This window comes from Gopherus evgoodei, chromosome 3 (genome assembly GCF_007399415.2).
Source record: "Gopherus evgoodei ecotype Sinaloan lineage chromosome 3, rGopEvg1_v1.p, whole genome shotgun sequence".
Classification (NCBI taxonomy): Eukaryota; Metazoa; Chordata; order Testudines; family Testudinidae; genus Gopherus; species Gopherus evgoodei.
Window position 1 is genome coordinate 19,730,617 of NC_044324.1, and position 19,236 is coordinate 19,749,852.

The 19,236-nt window shown below is 43.5% G+C and overlaps 1 long non-coding RNA gene across 1 annotated transcript; it reads left to right on the top strand.

Annotated features, from left to right (window-relative positions):
* Positions 1–10,016: 10,016 nt before the first annotated feature.
* On the top strand, positions 10,017–15,793 carry LOC115649486. Its single transcript, XR_003999829.1, has 4 exons — positions 10,017–10,080; positions 11,516–11,603; positions 13,005–13,131; positions 15,643–15,793. It is a non-coding gene; the product is annotated as an uncharacterized LOC115649486 (long non-coding RNA).
* Positions 15,794–19,236: the final 3,443 nt, after the last annotated feature.

Consider the following 19,236-nt stretch of genomic DNA (forward strand, 5'->3'; position numbering starts at 1 on the left):
ACTTACTAACCCCGTTCTGCAGACTGAAGATGACTCTTTTTCTTTCTGCGGAATTCTCCAAGGCTCAGAAACTCAGCAAGAGATGTAGACTGCGTGGGGGTTATTGTTCCACTGGGAGATGTCCTCCTAAAACAACACGCATTGGAAGATGCTCTCCACTCAGGCTGTTTTTTTGCTGTCAAAGGTAAGTTTAGCATTCCAAGGCAGACATTGCAGTGTGAACAGAAATATTTGTTCCTCTCCTTCTTACATCCAAGTGGTTCTTTAATATTCTCAGAGGCTCCGCACACATGGCCCAGCCCAGAGGCAAAAGAGGCTTCAAGCCACATCTGTGCTGCCCACATGGGCCACCTGGGAACTGAACTGGCCCCAGCATGTATGAGAACCACTCCTCTGGCTGCTCTTATTTACAACAGCCTTACCCAGGCTGAATGTGGGACACTCCACAGCCTGGAGCAGCCCAGAGTCTCTGCAGTGCTCAGAGCTACAGGGATTGCCCCCAGAGACCTGAAAGCCTCCACCAACTTCTCCAGCACCACCCCAGCTCCAGTGCTTGCAGCAGGGACTGCATAGCCCTATTATGGCAGCTGTGTGCTGCTCACGCTTTGGGAGAATCTCCCCAAGTCTCTTTATGGTCCTTTTACAGCCTCCATATGCTGCCGAAGCTTTATATATGAGCAGCAGAGGGGGCCCAAACACCCCATTGTCCACATGACTTTTATATTTTGAAATAGGGAAATAAAGTAGGAAAAACAAAATCTAGAGGAGTGAGTGCAGAGGCTCAGTCTGCAGGGGAAGTGAAGGCAACAATTTAGAAATAAAACAATATCTGTAACAAATGGGAAACAGGGGGAATAGATAACAGTCAGTCTAAATTAGAAGTGATGAAGTTTAGCAAGAGTGACTAACCATTAGAACAAACTGCCAAAGGAAATGTCCTATTCTCCATCTCTTGGTGTCTTCAAATCAAGGCTGGATACCTTTCTGGAAGATAGGGGAAGCTAAGGACATCAAGGAAGAATGCATGGCTCACAGTGCTAAGGACAAGAAATGTTTTTTTTTAGATATCATGAAAAAAAGAAACCCTAACAATGGTACAGGCCCATTCATAGGTGGTGATAAAATTGTTAATAACGAGGCAGAAAAAGGCAAAAGTGTTCAATAAATATTTCTGTTCTGTATTTGGGAAGAAGCAGGTTGATGTACTGATATAACATGATGATGGTGACTACTATCTATGCATTAGAAAATAAGGAGGATGTTAAAGAACTTCCACTAGAGTTAGACCATTTTGAAATCAGCAGACATGGAAAACTTCTATTACAGAATTGTAATGAGGAGATCTGTTCCACTTACAATTCTGAATACATTCTGGAATATTGGGGAGATTCCAGAAGAGAGTTAATGTTCTGCCAATAGGTAACAAGGGCAGGTAGGATGAACTGGGTAATGTTAGGCAACTTAGCCTGACAGAGACTTATCACAGCACAAGGTTCTGATTAGAAACCTAGCACCATAGAACCTCATCGAAGCACACATATAATATCATGTAAAACCTAAAATAGTTGTCAATGGGGAATCATTATTGTATGTGGGCATCTCCAATGACTTGATTAAAGTGTATAAGTACATTCACAAGGAGATAATACCAGGTTCTCAAGGACTCTTTAATCTAGCAGAGAAGGCAGAACAAGAACCAGTGGTTGAAAGCTGAAGGCAGAGAATTTAGAAATAAGATTAACATTTTTAACAGAGAGAGTGACTAACCATTAGAACAAACTGCCAAAGGAAATGTCCTATTCTCCATCTCTCGGTATCTTCAGATCAAGGCTGGATGCCTTTCTGGAAGATAATCCAGTTATAAAAGTTACTGGGCTCAATACAGGGGTAACTCGGGGGAAGCCTATGGCAAGAGGTCAGACTAGATAATCAAATGGTTCCTTCTGGCCTTAGAACCTGTAAAATTCTGGGAACAAAATGGCTGCTGTCTGCAGAGACTCAATATTTATAAGGATTTAAAACTGTAAAGCTACAGCTTGATGACAAAGAAAAGCCTAAGAGTTTAGAGGTTACTGACACCTGAGGCTGGATGTAAGTTTGAGTGTGTGCAGGGAAGGTAAAAAATTAAATAAGGTGAAGTATTTTCAAACTAGTTAACTCAAAACTAGCAGAATATTGTAACCAGACACGTGTCCTAGTCATCACACAAGGGTTCTTCCTGCCCAGCCAGTGTGAAAAATATTTGAGTGGAAACTAACAAACTCATTAAAATTGCAGACAGACTAGCACAGTGCAGCCTTTCACTGGGATTTCTTACGGTGTATGTGGGTCCAGAGGCTGCAAATGCTAGAGCACATGAGGAGCTGCATTAAGAGCTGCTCATGGGTGTGAGCTTGTAGATTGGGGGTAATGTAGAACACAGAGGGTGCTAGGCGCTATCTTGCCCAAGAGGTTGGGGATTAATGCAGAAACCTCTCGAGTAAAGCACAAGTCTCTACAGCTTGAACTATGGGGCCATGCTCTCTAGCTGGGGATGTAACTGATTCTCCTTTTCTGTAGCTCAGGCACTTAAGGTACAAATAACACACACTGACCAGTGGGTGACACCTGCATGTAATCAGAAGTGCTCACTCTTCAGTATAATAAAATCAGCACTAATACACCAAAGATTTAAAGCCATCTAAGAGCTGATGAATCCTTCAGTCCTTACAGCAGCTATGTACAGACATTCACCTGTGATTTCTATGCTTTTTGAAGGCTGGGGACAGTAAAAATCTTGGTGACAGCAATGTGAGCACTATTCAGTAGGTTTTTTAATGTTTTAAACAACAAGGTTCCCATGGAATGTTAGCTTGGCCACATTCCATATCTCTGGAGGCCTTTCTATTCCTGCTCTGCCTGTTTCGCACAGTATCTGTCATAAACTATACAGGACGCCCAGCATGGTCAGATTAATTTTGCAGCAGAGCAGGTCCAAGAGAAGCACTTTGGAAGGTGAGATATTTTTCCCACCTACTAAAGATGGAGAATGAGGGCAAGAGATCTGAAGCTGGGAGCCCCTTGGGGTTGCAGAGTGAGAGCCAGGGAACTCAGCCAAAGTGGCCATGCCAGCAGCTGTTGATATGCAACTGCAACCCCAATGGTGTCAGCTTTCAGAGACGGTTGGAATTTCCTTTCATTCTTTAAAAGTAAGTGATTTATCACTTAAGTCATTATTTGTCATTTTAGCTTCAGCTGTGCACAAGGTATGTGTGGTAGAACAACTGTACCTGGATGTGAGTTGTGGTTTTCTGCAGTATAGATTTTTTTGGCAGTCATACATACGACTATCCTCCTTAAAACTCTGTAACAGAATGTTGCAGTAGAGAAAATGAATTCCCTGTGCTGGAGTTACCCAGGAACCCCTTCACTCACCACAGGGTGAATGGACAATTCTTCCTTTTGATTTGAAATTAAACTTCATATTAGCCCTGTTCTATGGAAAAACATCCACAAATCCGATTCTCTTTTCTTTGTACAGGCGAATTATTTACTGATTGTCTAGGGAATGTGGGAGACAGCCACTTGCTTCTAAAATCATCATATCCTGCTTCAATGGAACGCTGAAGATGCTGTTTATGTTGGGCTGTAAAGGAAACCTTGTGAGCTGGAGAAATTCCAGACAGGGAGCTTTGTATCACCATACACTTCACCCGCTTAATGTCCTTCAGTAAAGCAACGTTGGTTTGAGATAATCTTGCTGAAGTGTGTGTGTGTTGGTGGGAGGCAAGGAGGCTGTTTCTATCATTAGCCTCCTTGAGAAATTTAGATTATTTTTTTAAAAAATTAAAAACATCCTAAAGCATTCCCCTATCCACATCGCCTTAGTTCAGGCCCTGCACAACTCGTAAAGTGGTGCGGGCACATTACTCCAAAGAAACAGCTGAGGGGCCCGAAATCACCCGGCCCAGCAGAAACACCCCGCCCCAGCAACCGCCCAGCCCTGCAGAAACAACCCCTCCTTCCCCAGCGCCGCACCCCATCAAAACAGCTGTGGGCCAAAAGGACGATTGGGGGTGGGGAGGTGATCACTTTATTTTAATCAACCAGGGCTCCCAGCTGAAACCCAACCGCTGCCCGGGGAGCTGTCAGGGGCAAATTAAGAGGTGCCTGGGGCTCCAGCAGCTGGGGGAACCCGGAGCTTTGTGGGGCTGGTTGCAGGGGAAGGGCCCAGAGCTCCTGCTGCTGAGGGGAAGGCCCAAACCCTTTAAATCTCAACCCCAACCCACCGTTGGAGCCACGGCCGAGATTCAAAGGGCTCTGGGTTGCCTGCAGCTGCAGGGAGCCTTGAGCCCTTTAAATCCCAGCCGTTGCCTGGAATCTCTGCGGGCACCCAGAGACCCTTTGAATCTCGGCCGTGGGCTCCAACGGATGGGTACAGTGAGCCGCATGTTGTGCAGGCCTGTGTTAGTTCAACATCTGGGGTTTGCAGACCATGGTCCACACATCTCTGTAGGTTTCATTGGGCTCCTATGGGTGATCTCTATTTCTTATAATCTTACAATCTTTTCACTTTGTGATTGTCAGAGGGGCTGGGTCAGTCCCAGCTGGACTGTAGGGCGGAGCTCCCTGGCACCTAGACCCTTCCCTCGCCTCTGTTCAAAAAACCTTGTCTTCTACGTTGAGGAGAAAAGGGAAATCATGACAAACTGCATTCAGATCTCATGCCTGATGTCACTTCCCTGTTACACTGACTCCTGTAAATCAGGAGTGACAACCACTGAACCATCATAGTTACACTAGTATAAAACGTGTAATTCACATCAGAATAAGCACAACATTGTCCCATAAAAGAGATGGAGACTGAATTTCCAAAGGTACATGTTTCTGCTGTTTCAGTTGGTTACATGATATCTCACAATTCATTTCTGATCCCATCTTTAAGTTTCCCTGAAACTCACCTCTGCAATTGGACCAAAGATTAGAAATCTCAGGCAGATTTTTTAAGAACATAAGAATTTAACCCTTTAGATATGCGGGAATTACATTTTGAAAATTGATCAGGAGCCTTAATTCATCTGAGACTGTCGCCATTCTGTGGTTGTCTACATTGTTCTGTCACTAAAATCCAGTAGGCTGAGCTGTGAGACAGCAGGTTCCCACTTGAAGGATGATGCTCAACTAGAAGGAGCATCTTTCTGATGCCACTGTCTTGCAGTGGTTGAGAATCAGGAGTGCCAGTGAAAGACACTTTGGAAAGATTGCTAGATCATGGATGATGAGCATTTGACCTGTCCTTTCCCAAACCATGCAGAGCTTATCAACTCTGGCATTCGTATATGGCTCTCTTGAGACTGGGGTTTGAGGTGTAATTTCCAACTCAGGTAGACTCACCTGCACTAGTTCTGCTTCAGCTAGGGCACAAAAAATAGAAATGTAACTGGTAGCACTAGCAATGGAACTGGCTGGCCACACTGGTGTTTGATCCATCTGAAACCCTACACACAAACTCAGGGTGACTAGACAAAGTTACATCTCTGCCTCTAGTGTAGACATTCACTTAGGGACACTTGCAGTTAGGAGGAGGTGGGGATCAGGTATAGAAGATTTGGGCAGCTTGGGGTTGTTGAAGATGTTCTTACAGTGTAAGGAAAGTTGATAGCTCAAGAGGTGGGGGTCTAACTTCAGAAAGTGCTCACAGTTTGTGGTCATGTCAATATGAAATTGACTTATTCTCCAGGTGACATTTTATGTGTCTTGCTGGCTTGAGGGCTTTACATCAACCTCCATGAATTCTACCCTATGCCAAACTCAATGGGTACATTATCTAAGAAGCTTTCCTGTATAAGTTAATGTGGACCTTGCCAGACACAGCTGATGGCTTCATGTGATGGAATTATCAAATGTGTGGTTGAGCGGCTCATCATCACCGTTACGTATTGGGAACTCAGTCAAGCTCTTACTACAGCATTGTGTGAATTCTGACCCCAGTAGGGTGAAACCCTGCTCAGCTCATTCACTCAAGTTTTCCCTTTGGCCACTGACAGACATCTGGGACAGGCCCCCATCTCAAGGATGCACAAGATGGGATTGAATAAGGATTTTGAGAGCTCATCCAACCAACTCAAATACAGGAAGCATTTCCTTTATAACCTGTTCTAGTCTTTTCATAAAAATCATGGACCTGATTCATATCTTCATTATGACATTGTCACACCAGTGTAACAATGATGGCTTCAGGGGAGTCACTCCTGGTTTACACACACCAGTGTAATCTGTAGCAGACTCATGTTTTAACTGTTAAAGCAACTTGGCTGAATCCTCCTGTTCTCCTCAATGTGGCCTTGTTTTGGGGAATCTTGCTGAGACAACTAGTGTCTCATAGGCACAGTGAAAGGTTTAGAGGTTTTGGTCTGCCATTTTAAGTTCTGTGAGGGGAAACTGATGACTGTAGCCATGTCTGGGTGCTCTGGCATAAGAGAAGGAGTCCTGAGAATTGGGAGGTTTCAGGACAGTGGAACGAGGTAGGTGCTACACAGCTCTCTGGCAAGGACTACACACTATACCATCAAGCTGTGACTGAATCCAGCTCTCATAACCACACACATGAAATGGAATTGCAAAATCTGTATGGAATACATAAAGACCTGCCCACATGAGATCATTGAAGCATACAGAGGGTATTTCATTTTATTTCTAATTTTTAAAGATAAAAGAACTAGATTTGTAAGGAGATAAACAGCCCCCCACATCTACCTCCCCCACCCACCACAACACACATGTACAAGTTTTACACCAACTTCCTTTATTAAAAAGAGAGTAACAAATCCTCTACGGATGATGCAATGGCCCCTGTTGGGAATTTCTCCAGCTCACTGATTTCTCTGATGCCCAAATAAACAGTGCTTCTGACTTCCATTGAAGCAGGAGTCAATGATTTTGGAAGTAAGTGTGTGTCTTCCAGATTCCCATACATCCTGTCAGGACAATCAGCCATGCCTTCACCTGCAGGAAGAAAAGAGACACTCAGAGCTTTTGTGAACATCCATAAGAAAGGGAATAATAAAACATTTGGTAACTGGAATTGCCCAATCTCTGACTGCTGAGTGCAGATATTGCTGGTTAACTTCAGAGCAGGGAATTCAATTCAGCAAAAGCTTCCTTCAAAATTAAATTAAAAATTCAGTTGAAATTTGAAACTACATATGAAAATTATAACGAAAAGTACACTGTAGAAGAACAACACCCCCATCCCGGTACCGTTGGCCTATCAAACACGCCCTTTGTCCACAGGTGGAGATAAAATGAAAAATCCATATTTAGGTCATGAATAAGTAACTGTGAAAGAATGCAGAGAAACTCCAATTCTATCTCAAGACCGACCCTATTTCTGAGACGGTTCCATGCTAGCAGCCCTGCCTGGTACTAGCAGGGATCTCTGGGCATGCTCAGTGCATTGGCCAGGAGAGCAACTCTGTAGCTGGTAACCATGGTCACTCTACCCTAGAGTCTCTGGCTTCCGTACTCTATAACCAAGGGGGTCCCAGCTTTAATACACCTATCCCGAGTTGCTTCTCTGGTGTTTCAGTGGGTGGGAAAATCTCTCACCCTCCCAACAGCTTCTCTGGGACCTCTCTCTGCTGTAACATGAATGGGACCTTGCTGGGTGTCCTTTGCAGTTCATGGCACATCCAGTAGGTAATAAGGAGAACGACAATGTTCAACCATTGACCAGGAAAGAGACTGAGAATGACTCTGTAGCCTGGTGATTCGGACACTCACCTGAGAGTGGAGCATCTCAAGATCCAATCCCTGCCCCAATGGCTAGTCAATTATTTATAAAGAGTGGAACAGCTTCAAAAGAGCCCTGTCCGCAAACCATCCCATTGTTAGGGCACTTCCTGCAGTGCAGGAAGTCCAACATCAAATCCCTTCTCTACATCAGGCACTGGGGGAATTGAACCTGGGCTTTCCACATCCCCTGTGATACCCTAACCCCTGAGTTTAAAGCTGTGGAGGGATGGGGGCCCTGCCTCCCTTTCCTCATCTAGCCATTTCAATAAGATGCAACACACAACTGGATCGAGCCCCCAGCCAGTAATCTGTGACAATTACAGGCCAGCCCCTGGGTGCCTCTAATAGGCAATACCTCTCCTCTCACAAGCACAGACTCTGAGTGTCAAAAGAAACTTTTAATAAAAGGAGGAAAGTTGCCAGGCATTAATTTGGGGAAATGACACAAGCAGGATTCATAAACATAAAACTATGAGCAAATGACCCACTCCAGAGTACCTTGGGCAGAGTTCTTTTGCCTCAGATTCTTAAATCCAACAACCTAAAGTTCCTTTAACGTACCCTTCCCTTCTCTGCACCTCACTGACAGTTATTGTTCTTGGTCAGTACAGACCCAGAATTCAGAGAGATATTTCTGCAGAGTTCACTTCCCACTGTGGCTGAGGGGAAGGGAGAAAGGCACCTTGCTCACTCCTCTGCACTGGCCTCTTGCTGTCTTCAGGTCCCACTCCATAACACAGCTATCAGTTATTTCAGTTCTTTGATTTTAGTTGTTACTGGAGGACCCTCACTGCTAATGCACACAGGGCAGTCTCTTACATCAGAAATGCTGTCCCATAGCAGATCTTATGCTTAGACCTGGCTACCAGTGATTTCAGGTCTGTGGTGAGTAACAAGACACTCAATTGAGTCTTGATCAGTACATCCGTTGCCCATGCCACTTCCAGCAGCTCCCGTTGGCTCAGAGTAGCAACACACCAACCCAACCTACCAGGAGCTTTCCCTAAGGAAGCAGCAACCCCTGTTTGAGAAACACTGGTGTAGAGAGAGAGAGAAGGAACCAAACAATGTCTAGGACCCTTAATCAGGATGCATACACATCATCAAGTACAAGTATCTGTGACCACCCTCTCTGAACCCAACCTGACTTTGGCACCCATGTCCCCTTCCTAGTGAGTTCTGTTTAGTTGAGGGTGAGTCCCTCAATCAAGGCATGCCAAACACAGTTCTGCTCCCTTTGATTTGCACAACAAGCCTAATTACCCATTATTATCCCTGACCTAATAACAAAGAGACTGGGGATCCAACACCACCAAAAAATGAACATTTGGGCAAGCAATCCCATCATGCTGAGCCCCAAGGCAGGGTGGGTGTGCCCAGGCAAACAAGCTCAAGTAAACTGTGTCAAGGAACCTCAACTTCAGATGTTGCTACCTGCCCCACCTATAAAGTCTAGCTAATTTTAACAAAGGTAACAAAATATTTGGTTTTTATTAAAGGTGATACATTTCAAGTGAACATCTGAAGGGTGAACTTAGATAATAGTTATGGTATAAGGCCTAAACAACTACAAGGCCTGATTAACCTTAACATTATTATCAACAGTATTTTAATCATATGATGCAATCTGACTATCTCACAAATAAAATGTAGAGATTACACAACTACTGGTACAGAACCACTTAGAGCAGTGTGTTTTAATATTGATTTATTAGTTAGCAGCATTATTAGTATTAAATCAATGAATCAAATGACTTTCTTGCAGCATGATGAACTATGAAAAACATACAGAAACATCAAAAAAATGCGAAAGGACTTTACATAAATGGACATTTCTGCCAGTAGCTCAAAGTGCTGACAGAGAAACTGCCACTTGGAGGACACAAAGTCATGGCAAGTTGGCCAAGGGCCACATCGTAGGGAGGCATATGGGAAATGGCCCTGGTCAGAGCTAAACCAGCAGGTGTTCGTTATATGTCCCAAGCTATTTTGCAAAAACCATTGTGGTCTAATGTGTCTTATACAATCTGGGATGGCACAAGATGTTTTGCACAAAGACTATGAATATTCCAGAGACACAGTTGCAAGAATTCCAACCTCCAAATTATGGTTGGACATTTCAAATCTTCCCCACAAGCAAAGATCTTTCTGATTGGCCGACAACACCTAGTAAGAAACCAAGCATTCAAAACTGTATAAAACAGACTGTTTGGGTCAAAGCATTACTCCCTGAAGCTCATATAGCTGGATGAAAGAAACGGCAAGCAGGACTGTCATCACCTAGCCACTGAGAGTTCCCCCTGCCTGGTAAGTACTAAAGTCGCTTCCCTTATAATCCCCCTGTTAACAGTCCCTTTAAAGTTCTATCTAGGGAGATGATTGAGAGATCCAGAAAAAGAAGAAGAACACAGCCCTGATAACCCTTTGAGTGAATGAACTACCTGAACGATCTTTCTAGCTATCTCAAGAAACCACCCAGGGCCAGTGTGTTGCAGAGCTGGAGAACACGCCTCCAGGCCAGTTTTAATGGATAAGTAGCAAAATTAAATATATTTTGTTTACCCAAATAAAAGCTTGGTTATTTTAAAGTTACCTGAATTTAAACCATTTACAGGACAATTCCAATGATGCCAATTCCCTGTATCTAGAAATATTAGTTATCCGAATGCCCAGTGTGTTCCCCCTGTGGTGCAGTGTTAGTTAATCACCCACTGATGAACTTACCTTAGAGCTGTGGGAACAGATTTGGGAGGATTTCCAGAGTTAGAGATGAGCACAAAGAGAAAAGATGGGGACGGAGAGAAAAACAAACTGGGAAGAAAGAAACAGATGAAGGGGGTTAAGGTGAATATTGAAAGGTAAAACTATGAGGAGAGAAAGGACAAAGGGAGACATAGCACAGGAGTTACGGGAAAGAGAACAGAGCAGGAGGAAGGAGAATGAACAGAAGCAGAGTAGGGTGGAGGAGAGAAAAAGGGAAGGAAAGAAGGAGGAGAGAGGCTTAACCACAGGACACAGGAGACTCTTTCTTGCTTCTTGAGGGCATGCTGACACTGAGTGCCCTGGGTTCCACAAGCACCAGTGCAAATCTTGAGGGGTAGGGCCAGCTTGCTGCCCTGGGGCTGTCAGTGCTGGAAAATGTTCAAGCAGCACCAAAGAGGCTCTTGTTTCCCGTGGATTCTCCCCGTCTCCTTCCCTCTCTCCTCTGGCCTTCCTTCTGCTTTTCTCCCCACTCTCCTCGCTGCCTCCCTTGGGGATCTGTCCATGCTCAGGGGACCGCCATCACCACAGCATGGAAGGACAAAGTTCTGCTTGACTCCATCCCCGCCTCCTGCTACCTCTGGCTTCTAGCACTAAATTGTCTTTTGCTTTCTTTCATTTAATAATAGCTTTCAATTCTATCTTGGTTAATAAAACATGTAATTGTGCAATAATTCTCCAGTGTCTACTTTGGCTAAGGAAAGAGATTACCACATGAAACCTAATTTAAGACGCTGGAATGTTAAAATTACTTACGAACAACTGCTTGTAACATGTCTCTTGCCTCATACAATAGTATTTCTCTGAAATCCTCCTATGATTTCTATGGAGCTAAATAGATAAAAAATCATAATTATTAAGAGATTATAGAACACATGTGTCATTTGAATTAAAATTATATTTCTAAAGCTCAGTATTATCTCCATGACCTATACATATAGGGGCTCTATGTCCTCTCTGTCTTGCTATCTTTTCTCTCTAGTGACATTGAGTTTCTGGCCGACCTTGAGCCATGAAGATCCTTTACCTGCTCTTTGCTGTTTTCTTTTTGGTGCTCCAGGGTACCCCAGGTAAGATGTAAATGAAAATGAGGGATGATACAGAGGGATATCTGAGAGCTTGTACTAAGATTACTTTACACTTTCTGTAAGAAACATGTTTCTGACTTATTTCTTATGAGTTCTAGCATGTCTTCAGTTTGCAGATGATACATAAAATTTGAGAGGACTTATTCTGAGCTCAGGGAGGTGTCTTTGCTGCCCCAAGTAAAAATCACTGAGATTTGACTGAATTATGACCATTAGTAGGAAAATTTCCCATAATGTTTTTGTCGGATCTTTCTGAGGCTTGCTGCTTAAAGCACGGCACAATCTACCTCCACTGCATGTATTTCTCCTGAAACAGGCAATCGTAGACTTGAGCAACAGGATGAGATAAACACAAAATGAACTCATGCCAACCATGCTCAACATACCCTTGGTCTAGTTTATGACAAAGTTCATAGGGCTGGGAGCTGGAAGACTGTAACTTACAATCTCACTTCTGCTGCTGGCTAGTGTTAATACTTCTCTGCCTGGCACAACCTATATTATAAACTCAAGCCTCATGTCCCACTGAGAGATTACACAGCTGGGAATAGAACTCAGATCTCTAAAATGGCAACCCCTCCTCTCAGTGACTCAGTCCCATTTTAAGAACCTGTGACAGCCATGTGCTTGGCTGCTTTTCTAGAAATGATGTCATCAGGGTGGGACAGTGTCTGCAGCTGTGTCAGTGGTTCCCTTTTGGTTGCCCAACAACTTCCAACAAAAAATGGTCTAACCTAAATATTCTATAAACTTTGTTGCACACCGGATGGCTACAGTTTCAAAATAACAGGTCCTTCAGTTATAACCAAAGAGTAGCAATTGGTCATCAAAAAACTGAGAGAGTGTTCATAAAAAATCTGCCCAGAGTCTCTCAGACAGGCAGGCGTTCATACCAGAAGGGATATTTTTCAAGCCTTTCTCTTTCAAACAGTTGTAATCATCCAGCCCAGCGCTGAGCCAGTTCGACCTACGTAGCCAAATTGCATCGATGGTACTGCTGATACATCACTGTCAGAGCCTGAGGGAATCACACCCACAGCAGCAGCTTCTAAAGGAAGACAGAGATGTGGGAAGCTACTTGCTTTCCATTGCTTAAAGGCAGGGGGCAGCAAAGAGGTTCATGCTCAGAGCTAGAATTCTCAACTTTGCAGCTTGAGAGCCAGGGCCCCTGTTCCATTACCTCACTCTCTTCCCTTCTTAGAGTCAGCCACGGAATGTGCACAGAATTACACCCATTTAAGAAGTAGTACTAAAGCTGTGATAAGCTTTTACACTGGGGATAATTGGGCTCTCTTGAATGGGAAATGCTTGGCATCCTGGAATTACAGCTCTTATTTACCCTGCTCTGCAGAATGATGATTCGGACTCTTTTCCTTTCTGCAGCATTCTCCCAGGCTCAGAATTCCAGCTTCCTCTGCAGACGCCTGTGGGGTACGTGTGTCTTGAGGAGATGTCCCCCGAATTGGAGATTCATTGGAAGATGCTCTTCTACGCACGTTTGCTGTGTAAGGTATGTTCAACTTTCCACAAGGCAGACACTGTAGTGTGAACAGAAATATTTGTTTCTCTCCTTCTTACATCCAAGCTGTTATTTAATGCTCTCAGAGGCTCTGCACACCTGACTCTATCCATAGGCCAAAGAATCTTCAAGTCACATCTGTGCTGCCCACATGGGCCACCTGGGTACTGGAGTGGCCCCAACATGTATGAGAACCACTCCTCTGGCTGCTCTTACGTACAGCAGCCTTACCCAGGCTGCCTGTGGGACACTCCACAGCCTGGAGCAGCCTAGAGTCTCTGCAGTGCTCAGTGCTACAAGGATTTCCCCCAGAGACCTGACAGCCTCCAGCATCGTCTCCAGCTCCACCCCAGCTCCAGTGTTTGCAACGGGGACCGCATAGCCCTATTATGGCAGCCATGTGCTGCTCACACTTTGAGAGAATCCTCCTTGAGCCCCTTTATGGTTCTTTTACATCTTCCATGTGCTCCTGAAGTTTCACGCATGGGAAGGGGCTGGGGCCCAAACATCCTATTGTCTACATTGCTTTCATATTTTAGGATAGGGAGGTCAAGTAGGGAAACAAAGTCTGCAGGAGTGAGTGCACAGGCTGTGTCTATTCTGTATCAGTCTGCAGGGGAAGTAAAGGCAACAATTGAAAATAAAACAATATCTGTAACAAATGGGAAACAGGGGGAATAGATAACAGTCAATCTAAAATTAGAATTGATGAATTTTAACTATATGAGAAGGGACGCTAAGGACATCAGGGAAGAACCTATGGCTGGTAGGGCTAAGGACAAGAAGGCATTTTTAAAAAATATTAGGAAGGAAAGAAATCCTAACAACAGTACTGGCCCATTCATAGGCGGTGATAAAATTGTTAATAACAAGGCAGAAAAAGGGAGACGTGTTCACTAAATATTTCTGCTCTGGATTTGGAAAGAGACAGGTTGATGTACTGATATTATGTGAGGACGGTGACTACTGTCACTGCATGAGTTAATAAGGAAGATGTTAAATAACATCTATCAGGGATAGACACTTTTAAATCAGCAGACCTGGATAATTTCTATTCGAGAATCCTCAAAGAATTGGGTAATGACATCTCTGTTCCATTGATCATTGTTAATAAATTTTGGAATGTTGGAGAGATTGCAGAAGAGTAGAAAAGTGTTAATGGTCTGCCAATAGGTAACAAGGGCAGGTGCGATGATTTGGGTAAGGATTAGCCTAACATCAATTCCTGGCAAAATAATGGAAAACTGACTCAATCAAATAAGGATTAAAGATTCAGAATATACTTAACGTCACTCAGCAGGGCTTTTAGGACATTAGATCTTGATAAGCAAACCTAGTTTAATTTTAGATGACATTACCTGTTTAATTGAGAAACGTAACTGTGAAGGTGTATCAATTATTATTCCAAAGAGTTTGATTTAGCACTGCACAAGTTTCTGATTAAAAACCTAGCACCGTAGAACCTCATTAAACACACATATAATGTAATGTACAACCTAAAATACAACAAATAAAATAGTTGTCAATGGGGAATCATCATTGTATGTAGGTGTCTCCAGTGACTTGATTAAAGTGTGTAAGTGCAGGAACAGGGTGATAATACCAGGTTCTCAAGGACTCTTTAATCTAGCAGAGAAGGGAGAACAAGAACCAGTGGTTGAAAGCTGAAGCAAGACTATTTCAAGTCAGAAATAAGACACAGATTTTTAACAATGAGGGTGACTAACCACTGGAAAAAACAGCCAAAGAAAATAGTGTATTCTCCATCTCTTGGTATCCTCAAATCAAGGCTGGATGCCCTTCTGGATGAATACAGTTGTAACTGGGGGCAATTCTATGGCACGAGGTCAACAAGATGATCAAATGGTCCCTTCTGGCCTTAGAACCTGTGAAATTCTGTGAACAAAATGGCTGCTGTCTGGAGAAACTCAATATTTATATGGCTTTAAAGTTGGAATGCTACAGCTTTATGATGAAAAAAAACCTAAGAGTTTAGAGGTTACAGACACCTGAGGGTGGATGTAAGTTTGCGTGTGTGCAGGGAAAGTAAAAAATTAAATAAGGTGAAGTATTTTAAAAATAGTTAACTCAAAGCTGGCAGAACACTGTAACCAGAGATGTGACCTGTCCTCACTAAGGGTCCTTCCTGACCAATCTCGTGTGACAAATATTTGAGTAGAAACAAATTAAAATTGCAGACGGACCAGCACAGTGCAGCATTTCACAACAACTGTACCTGGATGTGAGTCGTTCCTTTGTCCAGAATAGATTTTATAGGCAGCTAGTTCACCTGCTTAGATCCATATGACTATACCTCTTAAAATTCTGAAACAGAATGTTGCAATAGGGAAAATGTATTCCATGTGCCATTGTTAACCAGGAACATCTCCACCCACCACAGACTGACTGGGCAATTCCTCCTTTTGATTTAAAATCCACCTTCATATTAGCCCTTTTCTATGGAAAAACATCCACAAATCCAATTCTCTTTTCTTTGTACAGGCAAAATCGTGGCTAATTGTCTAGGCAGGATCTCTGGGAATCTGGCAGACAACCACTTGCTTCTAAAATCCTCAGATCCTGCTTCAATGGAACCCTGAAGTGCTGTTTATCTGGGCACTAAAGAAACTTGTGAGCTGGAGAAATTCCAGAAAGGAGCCCTTGTATCACCATATAAGTTTTGTTGCTCTCCTTTTAATAAAAGCAAGTTGGTTTGAGATAATCGTGCTGAAGTGTGTGTATGTTGGTGGGAGGCAAGGGGGCTTTTTCCATCATTTATCTCCTTTAGAAAGCCATTTAGTTTTCAAATTAAATGTAAAACATCCTAAAAACATCCCTATCACATCTTAGTTCCAGACCTGAGTGTTTGCAGACCATGGTCCACACAGCTCTGTAGGTTTCAGTGGGCTCTCTATAGCTTAGAATTGCTACAAATCCTTTCACTTTGTGGTGTCAGAGGCAGGGCTGGCTCCAGACACCAGCAAAGGAAGCAGGTTCTTGGGGCGGCCAATACAAAGGCACCTCTGGGTCTTTGTCGGGAATTCGGCAGTGGGTCCCTTAGTCCTGAGAGGGAGCAAAGGACCCACCGCCAAATTGCTGCCGAAGAATGAAGCAGCGTGACTGAGCTGCCTCCAAAGTGCCATCGATTGGCTTTATCTTTTTTTTTTTTTTTGGCTGCTTGGAGTGGCACAAAAGCTGGAGCTGACCCTGGTCAGAGGGGCTGGGTTCAGTCACAGCTTGAGTGTTCGATGGAGCTCCATGGCACCTAGACCCTCCCCCACCTCTGTTCCAAAACCTTATCTTCTACATTGAGGAGAAAAGGGAAATCGGGCCAAACTGTGTTCACGTCTCATGGCTGATTCTCATCCCTGTTAGGACTGCTGTAAATCAGGACACACTCCACAGAAGACCTCATAGTTACACTAGCATAAAATTGGTGTAATTGAACTCAGAATCAAGCACATGATTGTCCTTAAAAAAATGACAACTAATTTCCCAAAGGTAAAGATTTCTGGTATTTCAGTTGGTTACATGATATCCCATAATTCATTTCTAAACCCATCTTCAAGTTTCCCTGAAACTCGCCTCTGCCATTGGACCATAGATCAGAAATCTCAGGCAATTTTTTTTAAGCCTTTAGATAGGCAGGAATTACATTCTGTAAACTGACGACAGCCTTAATTCTTCTGATACTGTCACCATTCTGTGGTTGTCTACATTATTCTGTCCGTATAATCCAGTAGGCTGAGCTGTGAGACAGCAGATTCCCACTTGAAGGATGATGCTCGACTAGAGGGAGCATCTTTCTGATGCTACTGTTGTGGAGTTGTTCAGAGTCAGGAATGTCACTGAAAGACACTTTGGACAGGTTGCTAGATCATGGATGATGATCCCTTGACCTCTCTGTTCCCCAACCATGCAAAGCTTATCCTTCTAAGGGTGCCTTTACATCGGGGTTTGAGGTGTCATCTCCAGCTAAGTTAGATGCACCTGCACTAGTTCTGTTTCAGCTAGGGCACAAAAAGTAGAAATGTAATTGTGGCAGCACTAACAGTGGAACTGGCTGGATAACTGGAGTGTGATCCCTTCTGAAACCCTAAACACACACTCAAGGTGGCTAGACAAAGTTACATCTCTGCCTCCAGTGTAGCCATTCACTTACAAACACTTGACATTAGAAGGAGGTGAGGATCAAGTGTAGAGGATATGGGCAGCCTGGAGTTGTTGAATCTGTTCTTACAGTGTAAGGAAAGTTTGATAGCTCAGGAGGTGGCGTCTAACTCGAGACGGTGTTCAGAGGTTGTGGGCATGTCAGGTTGAAATTGATTTCTTCTCCAGGTTACATCTCAGGTGTCTTACTGGCTTGAGGGCTTTACGTCAACCTCCATGAATTCTACTCAGGGCCAAGTTCAGTGGGTACATTATCTAGGAAACTTTCCTGTGTAAGTTGGTGTGGACCTTGCCAGACATGCCTGACGGCTTTGTGTGATGGAATTATCAAAAGTGTGGCTGAGGGATTCATCATTGCTGTAATGTGTTGCGATTTCAGCCAAGCTCTTACTACAGTGTTGTGTGAACTCTGACCCCAAAAGGGTAAAATCCTGCTCAGCTCATTCACTCAAGTTTTCCCTTTGGCATCTGGCAGACATGTGGGACAGGCCCCCATCTCCAGATTGCGCAAGATGGGATTGGATAATGCTTTTGGGAGCTCATCTGACCAACTAAAATAGCTGAAACATTTCCCTTCTGTAAACTTGTTCTAGTATTTTCATAGAAATCATTATCCTGATTCATATCTCCATTCTGACACTGTCACACCAGTGTAATGATGATGGCTTCAGGGAAGTCACCCCTGGTTTATACCCGCCATGTAACTAGGAGCAGACTCAAGCTTTAACCCCGAAAGCAGCTTGGCCTGAATCCTGCTGTTCTCCTCAATGTGGCCTTGTTTTGGGAAGGACTCATGCACAGTCCTATATGCACATGACCCCCCTAGGGTCCCATGTGCACAGTGAAAGGTTTAGAGGTTTTGGGCTACCATTTTAAGTACTGTGAGGGGAAACTGATGGCTGTAGCCATGTCTGGGTGCTCTGGCACAAAAGAAGGAGTCCTAGGGGTTGGGAGGTTTCAGGACAGCGGAATGAGTCTAGGTGCCACACAGCTCTTTGGAAAGGACTACACACTATACGGTCAGGCTGTGACTGAATCTAGCTCTCATAACCAAACACATGAAATGGATTTGTAAAAGCTGTAAGGAATACATGAAGATCTGCCCACAAGAGATCACTGAAGCATACAGAGATGTGCAGAGCATGGGCTATAAATATCTTTGTGTGGCATTAACAAGCAATAGGGATTTTTTAAGGTTATTTCATTTTATTTCTAATTTAAAAAACATAAAAGAAATAGATTTGTAATGAGAAAAACAGCTCCCACCTCTACCTCCTCCACCCACAACAACACACAAGTACAAGTTTCAGCAATGTGATCTTACACCAACTTCCTTTATTAAAAGGAGAGTAACAGATTTCCTATGGGTGATGCAAGGGGCCTCTTTTGCGAATTTCTCCAGCTCACTAATTTTGCTGGTGCCCAAATAAACAGTGCTGCTGACCTCCATTGAAGCAGGAGTCAGTGATTTTAGGAGTGAGTGTGTGTCTTCCAGATTCCCATACATCCTGTCAGGACAATCAGCCATGCCTTCACCTGTAGAAAGAAAAGAGACATTCAGAGGTTTTGTGGACATCCATAAGAAAGGGGATAATAAAACATTTGGTAACAAATGCAAAACAAAACAGGATTTGCCCAATCCCTGATTGCTGAGTGCAGATATCACTGGTTAACTTCAGAGCAGGGAATTCAGTTTCCCAAAAGCTTCCTTCAAAATTCCATTAAAAATTCAGTTGAAATTTGAAATTATATATGAAAATTATGACAAAAGCTACTCGGTAGAAGAAGATGACCTCCCATCCCCATACAGTTGTTCTATCAAACACACCTTTGTCCACAGGTGAAGATAAAATGAAAAATACTTATTTAGGTGATAAATAACTAAGTCAGAGAAAGCTGGGAAACTCCAATTTTGCCTCAAGATTG